A 13230-nucleotide genomic window follows, 5' to 3' on the forward strand; every position below is an offset into this window, starting at 1 on the left:
AGGGGGTTGATGGGTCTTGGTGGGTCAGCACACCTGCTGTGGCTACAAGCACTCTGGGACAGCTAATGTTCTCTGAGCTGACAGGAATCTCCCCCACCACTCCAATGCCCAGCCCCCCTCCCCTCTGCTTCCCCTTTAGTTTGAGCTTAGATAGATTGCCCTTGTAACAGGGGCTAATAATGTGCCACAGAAGGCTTTTTAATGGGGAGGACTTTGATAGGTTTTCCAGGACACAGAAAAAGCCACACAAAGGAAGACATATGCATGGCATGCACATGAAGACGAGAACGGACACACACATTGATGCACACGTGCATGCCTGTGAACTCACAAACTTAAACAAATGTGGATATGCACACACACCCACACACACTCTACCTGTCGGCTTGTTTTACCACATTATTATGGCTGGCAGGGGGTCTCTGGCCCTCTGCTGTTCTCCAAAGGCAGCCTGTAATGTGTCAAGAGAGAGAAAATGAGGAAGGAGGGAATAGAGGAAGGAAAAGAAAGAGAGAAGGAGGAGGAGGTAGACTGCCAGCTGACAATGAAATAAAGCCCATTAGAGAGAAGTAAAATAACACAGGGAAGAAAGTGACAGCAGGCCTGTTACACACATAGCTTTACTGTCTTTAACTACTGTCAGCCCCACTGGGTGACAGCAGCTGCCATCTCTCACACATACACATATAAAGGCAGGCATATACGTGCACACACACGCACATAGGCACACAAACATAAGGATTTACACACACAAAGGCAGTCACACATTCCCTACTTGTAATCATGCACATGCAGGCATGCACAAATAAAAGGACAAACACACACATAGGAACAGAATGCACCTATCAAAACCACTGAAATGCACAATGAAATTCATACATTTGAAAGATGATTTTTGTCATTTTTCAAAGTGGATTTTTAATTGTCATTATGGTTAGATGTATGTCTATACTGTATATAAAAGCAGCCTTGTTTTACATCATCAACATGATAATGTTTCAAAATGAAAACAAAAAGAAAACATTGCCACAAGTGGCAGTGATTGGGATCCAAACAGACTGCAAGCATTTGGATGATTGTTTTATTATTTAATTGACAATAAGCAAAAATATAGATTTTCTTTCAAATATTGAATCATGGTCATCACTACATGCTGATGGTCTGTTAGGGCATATATATATACTTTCAGAAACAGTTGATGTAACTTATGACCCTCAGAGAAGATGTGTTTCACATGACTACATTTGTTGCTATATCAATCAATAGATAAAAAGATATTGGTTAGCTTTTATAATTGACGGATCAAAATTTCTTTAATTTAATCATCATAACTAGATGTTTGAAATAGGGGAAAGAATTGCAAAATTTGATATTTTCAGAGCAGAAAAAATGATGCAGATGAGCCTTAAGGTCACTGAGTGTCCTTATATATTTGCCTGTGTAGTGGAATTTACAATCCACCAGCCAATTTTGGTGTTTCTACGTCTTACTGTACTTGCTAGAAAAACTTTTTAGAAGAGAAAAATACTAAAAAGACATTTTCAGGGGGTTACAATAGGCAACCTTGGACATGGTATGACCTGAATGAGCACTTCAAAATCATACACGCTGCCAAGTAGGACTTTGCCACCTTGGGATTTGAACCCTGGACCAATGTATTCCCAGAGAAGGTGACTTACTGACTGCACAGCTGGGGATACATGGTTTCCACATACCTTCTCATAAGTTGAAGCAATGATATCATGTGCAAAACTATTTTTTTGTCCATTCAAACTTAAAAACGCAACAGTCAGAATATTTGTGATTAAATTCTGAAATAAATCACTTATCATTCTGCTGGTTTTGGGTGTATTGTCAAAGTGTGATCAAACATTTGGTAAAATAGAAATGTTAAAGTACTAATAACAGTATATAAAGTACTAATAACAGTAAAACAGTGCTTGAAAGTCACTGTGGACATTTTAGCACTGTTGGGCGTTTTTTTTTAAGTTTGGAATGTGAAATGTCTAGAAATTTAGAGTAGTTGTGATAAGCCACACCCACTTTAATAAATCATTACCAAATTCCACGCGTTGAGTGAGTCATGATGCCAGATCGTATTAACTGTTTACATTTGTGGCACCCCCTAAAGATGCAGGGCAATGCTCTTTAGTACATAAGCTTAGTGAAAACTCCAGAACAGGATGATATTTCAACACATTCGTGAGTTATTGTTTTGACAGGAATGTTTATTCTAAACCAAGTTGTTTGAAATGATTGAAAAAGCGTAAACTTGATTGTTACAGCTGTCACCTTGAGGTCAGTGAGTGTCATTTTATGTGTCTGATTAGTGGGTGGAATTTGCAACCCACCATCCAATTTTGGTGACTTTCAGCTCTTATGGTTTTAGCTGAAAAAAAAAGAAGAAGAAAATGAGAAGCAGAGCTCTGGCAGCGAGATTTGCTGCTTGGGCCCCTAAAAAAGAAAGAAATAATGATCACTGGTTGTTCTGTTTTTTTTTCACAGTGACAAATACACACCTGAATTTTGTTACACTTGCATCCCATGAGTATTTGTGCTAAAAAAGAAAATTTCTAAAAAATACTATCAGACCACCCAAAAACATGCATGAACTTGGTAAATTGTGTGACCTTCAACGTGTAAATGTTTTACTTTTTCAACCATGTTGAAAATTTGCTCCATGGGTTGATTCACACTACATTTGCATGACATGCTTGTCTTGACATCTTCATTGTAAGAAACACTGGACACACAGAGAAGACACCATTTCCATATCTTTTATTAAAAGTTGTTGTTATCACAGTATAAGACAAGCTGGACTGGACAGAAAATATGGACACTCTCCACAGGAAAGGGCAGACCCGTTTGTACTTCCTGAGAAGGCTGGGGTGCTTCAACATCTGCAAAAAACTGCTGCAGATGTTTTACCAGTCTATGGTGGCCAGCGTCCTCTTTTATGTTGCAGTTTGCTGGGGAGGAAGCAGCAAGAAGAGAGATGCCGGTCGACTGGACAGACTGGTGAGGAGAGCTGGCTCAGTGGTGGGCTCAGAGCTGGACTCTCTAGTGACAGTGGCAGAAAGAAAGACCCTGGACAAACTGCTGGCCATACTGGACAATGCCCACCACCCTCTGCACAACACCTTCATCGGGCAGAGGAGTGTGTTCAGTGGCAGACTGCTGTCCAAGCCCACCTCCACCAACAGACTTAAAAACTCTTTCGTCCCCCTGGCCATCAGACTGTACAACAGCTCCTAGTCATGGCAGGGAGGACAATAGACAAAAGAACAATTTCTACCTCCATCTGCACTCCATTTGCACTGTTTACTGTTTTTGCACTGTTTTACTGTGTAATAAGTTATTTTAATTTTAATTCTATTTTAATATAGGTTTAATGTATGTATGTTTCGTATGCTACTGGATACTTGAATTTCCCTCGGGATAAATAAAGTATCTATCTATCTATCTATCTATCTATCTATCTATCTATCTATCTATCTATAAGAGGATAAAATAATCATAGCTGTAACATGTAAATTTGATATTTAGGCGAATATTTCCTTTTGCAAGAGAGATACTCCACGAAAATCATGTTACTCCATTTTAAGGAAATAAAGCCACTGGGAAAAGTGTCTGAGTTGTTATCCACATATCCCCATGGCCAGCCTCATATCATTATATTATTATTATTATAGTGATATGAGGCTGGCCCTTTGGAAATAAAATGGATGTCATGTAAAGGCAGATTTCACTAATGTTCTTGTCACCATGGTCATTCAAATGCATGTTTTAAAGTGACATAAGGCTGACCTGTCAGGAAAAAATGGACTTTTAAATGATATAGGCAGAAGACTTGTAAAGCCTGGTCTTACGAATATTTTAAAATATTAATGTGTACCTCCATCAATGCACGAGTGGGGGATATTCTAATAGATACTCCATTATTGATACCCATAAATAAAACCTGCTTACCTAGATTAGGGCTAAAAAACCCTACTATGAAGGTTTATGAGGACAGGCTAATAATATATGTATGCAAAGGCTTATGATGTTTAGCTGTTTCTTCACATTAAGTTCAGCCCACAATCTGAGAAAGAAGGATGTCAAAACTAAAAGTATGGCCATCACATGTAAGTTCATTTCATATTCACAGAACACAAATGTCTAGACCTTTACATCACTATTTGCCACATTGCATACTTCGGTATGCACAGTAAATGTATGGTGAAAGCCAGTTTGTTGGACTGTCAAACCAATAAATCACCAGTTTCATGAGAAAACCATCTGACTTCTTTTCTACCGGCTTTCACATTACTCTTACAGAAGTTTCATGCAAAGAAGATTTTTTGGCATTTTGAATGTATTGCATCATGACATTGCATCATACTCGCTGCAGATGCATATGAGTGCTCTATAGTGTCTCTACGCATCCTTTTTCTTGCATTGCTGATGTTAGTAGTGTTGTATGTACATGAAGCATGAGTCTTCCCATACACCATGCATGCACCAACTGCACTATGGCAATTAAGGTGTAATGGTAGATATTAAAGACAGCTCTAAATACAGTGTTATAATGTGTATAAGGAGTCGGGTGACATAAAACCCAAATCTACTCATATGTATAGTAAAGCTATAAATTCATCATTCAATGAAGACTGTCTGATTTGTAAAAACAGTGAGGCAATGCTATTCATTTGAAATGAATTTAAACATTGCTCCACTGTGCTTGCTTCACCATGTGGTTGTTTTTCGTCAGTCGACACGTCTGGTTTGTTTTATCCTAGAGATCTGGAAGACCACTTGCGAGAGAGAATTAACTGCTAATCAGTTTTAGTAGCATGCTGTTAATATTTAATTGAATAAACAAACAGACACAAACAACTTAATGGGGAGTGTTATGATAATGTTTTGCATCTTCCCTTGCTTAAAATTCTGTCATGAAAAATTTAATTATTGTCGACAAAATTAATCACATTATAATTACGTTATGGCAGAAGACAAGAGTTGTGAAAGTAGGTTACTGTATTTCCTCTTTTCCAATTACATTTCATCATCAATTGCATGATTAAGTATGTTACACAAAAAGTGAATGTAATGTGTTTTTTGTATTATATACATCACTCCAAGTTATACAAAAATTAGGTAATTTTTATTGTAAAGCTCACAGTATAATAAATCTAAACTGGCCACCAACTGGCATTTTAGTCAGAAAATGCCTTTGTGAAGCCGTCCAATTATTAACTTGGGGGAAACCTGGGGGAACCCTTTCAATTCAAGTTGTATTCTCTAGTTGTGACTGTCGACAGTTGACTGCTGGATGACAGGATCAATGTGGAATTTGGGTTTACAATGTGAGAGTGTATCATTGTTTAACCATGCTATGTTTGCTGTAATAAAATGAGCGTCTTTTGTGATTTAAGTTAAGACACAATCCACCAATCTACCTTACTCCGCCACATTATGATACTTATTTAGGCTACAATTCCCACAAAGAAAACCAAAATAGCTCAGGCAAACAGGCCAGAATCAAGTAAACAAATTCTGTAGCCCCATTACATTTTTTAAGTATAATAATAAATAAACATAAATAATTGAGATTATGAGGCATGATATACTGTTTTGCCACATCAACTGGTGTGTAAATAAGTTAAGCCACCTTGAATCTGCCCCTGACCAGTTTTGGCTAAAATAAATTAAACTACTAATTTTACTGGTATTCCTCCAAGCTTGCTCTGAGAAAGACAGATACTTTCCACCAAAATAAGTCTGTTTTACTGCATCAGCCCTCTTCATAAATACTACTTCTTGTCTAGTACCATGGGACTGTGTAACTACTGTACTTGGCTGTGTATTTATTTACTTTCAAATAAGAACAGTGAGGCAGATTTCATTCTGTTTTGGGTTTAGCATGCTTAAAGTGCATTAGTAAGGTTACTTAAAATAAAGAGATGCATTCAATCTATGCTATTATACCATACAATGTAATAAGCATTTATTATGATATTGACATAATGAGTAAGTGCAATAAATACACACATAGGCTTTAGTGAAATGTATCAGTTTTCCTAGATTCTTTCAAACTAAAATTTGGACACAAAATGTTTTCATCTGACAGCATCAATACATGTCTTCAGTCACTGTTTAAAGCAGCTTGGGCGCGATGTAGTCAATTAGAGTGGAAGCTCTAATAATCAGTGATCACTTGGTGAGAAAAGAGCAGGTCGGTATTATTGAATAGACGGCGACTGCTTAAAGACTTCTGATGAGGTGAGCCCAGTAAGCCTGTGGAGAATCTGAGAGGCAGGTTCCACAGATAATGAAGTCTTCAGCTGTGGTCGCGAACACAACTGAGTGTGTATGTCTTTGAATAATGATCCCAAATTGTGTAATTAATTATGAACACACGTCTGAATAGAGGAGAGATTTCAATAAAGGCTTGAGATACACACAGTATGAGAGAGGAGAAAGAGAGATATAAAGATTGTTCCTCCTTTTGAGTTGTTTCCATCTTAATAAAGCAGCAGGGTGAGAGATGAGCCTGCTGTGCCCTCCTGTGGCCACAGCAGTGAAATATTGCTTGTCCCACTTTCTGTATAAGCCTAATTGGAGTCATTCTGAATTCTATTATCCTGTAATAGGAGTGCACCATGGAGTTATATCAGTGAGTTCTAGGTTTATTAAAAATTTAAGAGAAAGCCCCTTTTTTAAATCAATATAAAAGGTGTATTGAAAAAACATTCTCCAACAAACCAGTAAAATAGGAAGACTGACAATTTGTAGATGATAAGCCTTCAAAATAAAAATGCAATGTGTGCATGTCTACTGCTTGCAAGGCAATGACAAGCCTTTAAATAATAGGATACAGATAAATGGACGCTGAGGACGCTAGACAAAATGTAGACATTATGATGGCCACTGTTCTGATTAAAAGCATTGGTTTTCTCATGAAGAACAACTTGTATTCCAGAGATTCCAACACATAATTATTACTACTACAAATAGTATTACTACATTCCATATAAGGCAAAAAAATCTCTGAGGATAAATAGAAACACAGCCAAGGAGAGGCTATTATTTTAGTCCGTGTTACAGCTAACCTAATTGGCAGATGTGTTATTAACAACAGAAAAAAGAATGCTCCTGCTGTTTATAGACCAGTGTATTACCAGTGTTCAGCCTTTTAAAGGAAAGTAGTTGTTATATAGTATATATCTAAATCAGAAAGTTTTATCTTCCTTGTTTTGATTGTGAATTAGATCTCCTCAAGCTGACAATTCAAGGAACACGCCACCAACCAAGCCAGTCAATCAGACAGTTAACCAACAAGCCACCCAGACAGGCATCTGAGCAGTCTGTCAGAGTGACAGTCATTCCACCAACAAGTCAATCAGACACTCAGCTAGTCCTTTAGTCACTCAACAAGCCAGTCAGCTATCCAGCCAGCTTGCCACTCATAGGGTTAGCCAGTCAACATGCCAAAACGTTTACCTGTCATTTAATTTGCTCCCTCACAGCCGCCAAACCAGCAGCTCGTCTAAACTTCAAATAACCAGTCAGTCCCCCAGTCAACCGGACAGGAAACCAGTTAACCTCTGCCAATGAGTCAACCACTCTGTCAGTTTAACCAATAGCCTCCCTGTCAGTTTAGCACAGTATATATTAAGCAGGGCTGGATAGCACACATGACCTTTCTCATTTCCAGTGTGGAGGAGCAGAATCATTAATATTACTATGGTAACCGCAGGGCAAAGACACAAACTGGGGATAAATAAACACCGAACCATTTAAGGAAGGCCTCCTCACACAAACATATGTGCATTCACATAGGCACAAAGACATGCATGCACACACACACACAGACACACACACACACACACAATATGGTAGCTGACATGTGCCCATCTCCTCTGTTCTGCCCTTGGAGAATCTAAATGCTAAATGTATGTGCATATTTTTTCATAGCAAGAGACATATTAGAATTTTTCCAGAGCCCGCCCCATCCCCATCCTCCATCTCCCATACGGAGGACATGAAAGAGTCTGAAGCGCATAATGCTGGAGGAATTAAGGGATTCCTTGGTGGCCCTGAGTACCAGGGGGCATCGTAATGACGAGAAGGCTTAAGCGCTTTGTATCCTTCCTTTTACCCCGCTCTGTCTCGGCCTTTCTAGCAGTTTCTATTTTTCATATTTTTGAGGGCGTGTGCGTCATTAAATATTCATCTGGAGGTAAAGTAATGATCATCTGTTTGTTATTGAAAGAGGCACACATATTAGAACACAGAAGAGATTGATTTGTTCTCTTGCTTGGAATGGGAAGGAAAGGTGGAGGAAAGTGTGTCTATGTGGCATATGTGTGTATTTGTTTGTAATTATTGAATTAAAGAAACCTTCATATTAGGAATTCTGTTTCTAAAGGTCTGTTCAATAATTGTTCCTTTTTTTAATAAATTGCAAAAATATGCAAAAAGGGCAGACTACCAAACAGATTTCCCCATCCTCCCCTGTGAATTTGTGGCAGGTGATCTCACTCTTCTCTTTTATCTCTTCTTCTCCAATGATGGCTATTGATCTGGGTCAAAGGCAGCAGAGGGAAATTGATTGAGAAATTCTAGCATGGTCAAAGAGGAAGAATTCCCACTAGGCCCTCTGACTGGTGCTGTATGTTTCATATGGATCTCTCATTCCATCAGGGGCCACTTACCATCTCACTACTACTGTCAAACACTATATTGTGGAGGTATGCTCTCTTCATTGGATGTACAGTGGTAATTTCGGCCTAAAGAGCAAAATGTGGTAAAGATAAGGCAGCATGCACTCTCTTTCTCACATACCCACACACAAGCACACACACATAAAATAACAAGACATTTAATTTGAAATATATCCATTTATTTATAATCAAGAATCCCGTTCACCTAGTTAGGACTCTGAGACAGTTAAGTGTTGTGATAATTGATCTGATGAGAATTTGCACTGAATTCATTTCTGGTAATGGTTTGGCATTGATAGACATTTCTCTAGTCATTAAAAAAACTTGCTGTTAAAAAAGCCATTAACAGCATATATCCACTAGAGGGAGAGATTGGTCTTCTTTGTGTAGATATATCATGCAGAGCTGATTAAATCGGAAACAAAATGAGATGTAAGAGATGCTGTAAATCAAACAATTAAGTCTGATTGCATTAATTTGTGAGAAGATTTTGCGTTCTTTAGTTAAACTTCCAAGACTTTAGACCCAACTCAAGCTAAGGCCCACGTTTGACATTTCATTTGTTATTGCTGTTCATACTTTGTATTTACATCTATTATATTTTATGCAATAATTTGCCAGCCATGGTGGTCAGTGTGTGTCACATTTTGCCTGTTGGCTATGTTAAACTTAGCACTCTGAGTTATTTGATCAGTTCAGTATCTGTAGTTAGTAGTCTGTTGTGTTCTATTAGTAGTAGTTGTAGTAGAAGTAGTAGTAGTAGAAGTAGTAGTAGTAGTAGTACTAGTAGTAGGTATATGGCTTCTCTGTTGCTCTGTATATACATATACACACATGTATTGACAATATATTTGAGTTTAACCAGGTTTTATTTTTTAATTTTGTGATGCTATAACTTTTCCTAGTCAGGATTTTTGGGGGTAACCTTTTTCATTTTTACAGAAGGTAAATCAATTCTTCACTGTCTGACAGCCTCAAGGAATCAAGTGAGTAAAAAAAAAGTCTATCTGCCCGCCAGTGATGCCAAGTACTGTAAGCTCACTGTAGTGTGGCAGGTCAGATTCATGTTTTGTGTTAGTTTTTGGGCATTGTTCCCTGTGAGGGGGAAAGTAAACCTCTGTCAAAGTGTCACATTCAGGCAACACTTGTCTTGATCAAAGCTGGCACCCACCTGGCCCAGATTGTTCAGAAATTCACACACACACACTCACACACAAAGTGTGCATGTTCTGTGCATGTATACATAGAAAGTACACACACATACAGTATACACACAAAATGGCGTGAATTAATGTTAGCGCTAGCTCCACCGAACGTGCACAAAAAAAGACTGAATACACTGACATACTGTGTAGGCCACACACGTTCTAACATACATGCGTTAGCACACACACACACACACACACACACACACACACACACACACACACACAATTCAAAAGGAAAACACCTTTTGAGAGAAAATAAGGGAAGCCTAAGGGAAGAGTGTTAATCCCCTTTGTTGTTATCGATGTTAATTGAAAGAATGAGCTCTATAATATGGTCCCCTGTTGGGTGATTACTTAGCCCAAGCATAGCCTGGTACGATTCATAAACACTTCCAGGAAAAACTGAATTACAGCCATTCTCTGAACTATCACTTTTAATAAGTTGGCAAGCCCCTTACTTCTTGTGGATGGCAATGTTTATTTGAAGACACTGATCTGTTCAGCTGTGGGTGTTTTTGTCATTTTGAGAAACGAAAAGATGTTACAGTAATAGAAAGACGGAGAAAGGAGTGAAACAGAGATAGGAGAGGAAACCGAGCCATTCACCTTTCTCTTGGATTGACCAATATTCTCATTGGCTTCAGGGTCAAGCGGAGTTCAGTAACAGTCCCACACAGCATCATGGTGAACCCTGAAGTCATTCAAGGTCTATGTCATTTTCAGTTAAAGTAAAAACATAATTTGTGATCATGTAAAGATTTATTTAGTGTGAAAATGCATTAGATAAACGTATTTAGTTTTGATACAATTTTGGGAAATAAGTAGTAGTATGGTTCAGTGATTCCCACCATTGATTATAAGAGTCAGACTTCCAAATCTGCCATATCCACTTGTAGCTCTGTAAAAGAGCTTTTCTGGCGTATGTTGATTGGTGTACAAAAGTGGCAGAGCAATTGTCTACATATTTCAAGCTTTAATGACCTGAGAAAGATTGCACTGATATCCGTTCTAAGGCTTATATTTCTGTGGATGCAGCTTTATGTGCATTCACAGGAAGTCTTATGTGGCTCCAGGGGGCTCTCAATGTAAGAACAAACCTTGACCAGCTGTTCTCAAGACCTAGTGCAGAAATGGAAGGCATCTTCCCCCTGCAATTTACACCTCATGGACCAAGCATGTGTCGCACATAAGAAGAACGGTGCATGGATTTCCCCAATTCATCTCAAATGATTTTCTGGATTTATCCTGCTGCCTTGGGGGAGTTTGATATTGCCAACACATTAACCTCCAGTGCCCCCTGTGAACAGTGAATATAGTTTTGCTGCTATGTGCTACTAGGGAGTAGATCTTCCCCTGACAATAACCTCATCATATTTTCAAAAGAAATAACAAATGAAGCTGAAATAACCTCAACCTCAAAACTGGTAAATTGTGGATCATAACGCAGCTCATAACATGGATGCAACTGTTGTAATGAAACAAATGTTTAACTAAAGGAAAAACACTTTGGGATATGTGATGCAAATGCCAGCAACAATTGTAAACCTCATTATTCAGGATTACTTCATTCTCAGTATTTACAGTAAGTGTTTACGCCCTCTGGTGGCCAGATATTGTACAGCAACAAGGCTACAGGGACTCTAAAGTGTTCACAAATAAACACTCATAAACGCATGCAAAAATGCAGTACAGTATGAACACACACACTGCTAATATGTGATGAGCAGCAGTCATTGGCAGGTTTTGACCCACCCTCAACTTGGCTCAAACATCAAAACCTCATCAATGCCGTCTGTATCTAACACTGTATCTAAATGCCGAAGTGGAGATGTTTTAACTGATAAGTTTACATCAAGGCATGTATCATGCATTATCATTAATCTCAAAATTGCACATTGCACACTAAGCAGGTGCTGATCATTCATCTTGCCAGTCTTTTTTAAGTACAGCAGCTCTAATTATCGTACAATCACAGAATAATATTTTCTCCTTTGAAAACAAAATTACAGCTCCCCTCTCTTTTTCAGTCATTATGGAATGTAACCTTGGCTCTATTGGTGCGTGTGTGTGTGTCGTTTGTGCATGTATCCATGACTTATACTGTAGAACCAAGCACAGAAAAAAGGTTTCAGTCTGCAAATATTTGGCATAGGCCCTAGATATGTTACTATTCTAATTGGGTTGGTTGAAAAGCACACTTGGATTATCACGTAAATATTTCCACTCATTAGACAAAGGTTGTTTGTTGCAGAATGAAATGCATGAAATGTGGTTCTTCCATCCTAGTTTCCATTCAGTCTCTCTACAGTACAGAAGGTAGGAACTGAATGGAACTGCATACTTATTTCACTAGTTTGCCCTATTACATAAAAAGAGGCACTTATGAAGGTATTTTTGTGTCTTTTTAATGCAAGCAAATTTTTGAGAGAATATTTATCGCACTGCAATCAAAAATCAAGTTTGTAATTAAAAATAAACAGGCCTTTTTGGTGTCCCAAAAAGTTTTAATTGCTATTACAGGGTATCCCCTGTAGACCTGTAAGACTTTTTTAATACCACCTAGGATGAAATTTAAAACCAACTTCACTGCCGTATAATGAAAAATCTGTATGAATTTCTATGCCAGAAAACGTTATTTACAAAGTTACATGTATTTAATAAAATATTTTATTATAAAACATTATTATTTAACAAACTATAGTTTTTTGGGCTGTGTTTGTACTTTGATATGAATCAAGGATGTAACACTTTGTGTTGAAAAGTGGTGGGGACATAGGGGTTCGAATTAGGGGTGTGACGATACACTTAGCTCACATGCACGATTTACAATATTGGGTTCACGAGAACAAGACAAGAAGATATTTTAACACTATTTTGATGAAATATTCAATGCTGAAATATATAAATGGGGGTCTGGGGGTCCTCCTCTAGAAAATTTAGAGCACTAAACACTTAATTTCCTGCATTCTGGAGACATTTTCTGCACCAATTTATGGTAGATTTGTCTTTATTTAGTGATTCAGATGACAATCCACATTTGTTTCTTCTATATTTAAATGGCACTGCATGTTTTCTTATTGTGCAAATAAACCTTTCTCAAGTATTTCCATTTGTTGTTTTTTTTACATTTCTTGTTGCAAGCCAACATATTTAACAAATGCTTCAAAAAAAAGTTATGGAGACATGTCCTATGAAATGAATCCAATATTTGTGCACTAAGAACTCTTAAGGGGTGAAATACAAACAAATTGTGCAGTATGAGTTGTTACAATTAGTTACACCTTGGCTGGATAAGATAATGTAATTTAATATGC

The sequence above is a fragment of the Micropterus dolomieu genome, linkage group LG03 (assembly GCF_021292245.1).
Source record: "Micropterus dolomieu isolate WLL.071019.BEF.003 ecotype Adirondacks linkage group LG03, ASM2129224v1, whole genome shotgun sequence".
In the NCBI taxonomy this organism is placed as follows: Eukaryota; Metazoa; Chordata; class Actinopteri; order Centrarchiformes; family Centrarchidae; genus Micropterus; species Micropterus dolomieu.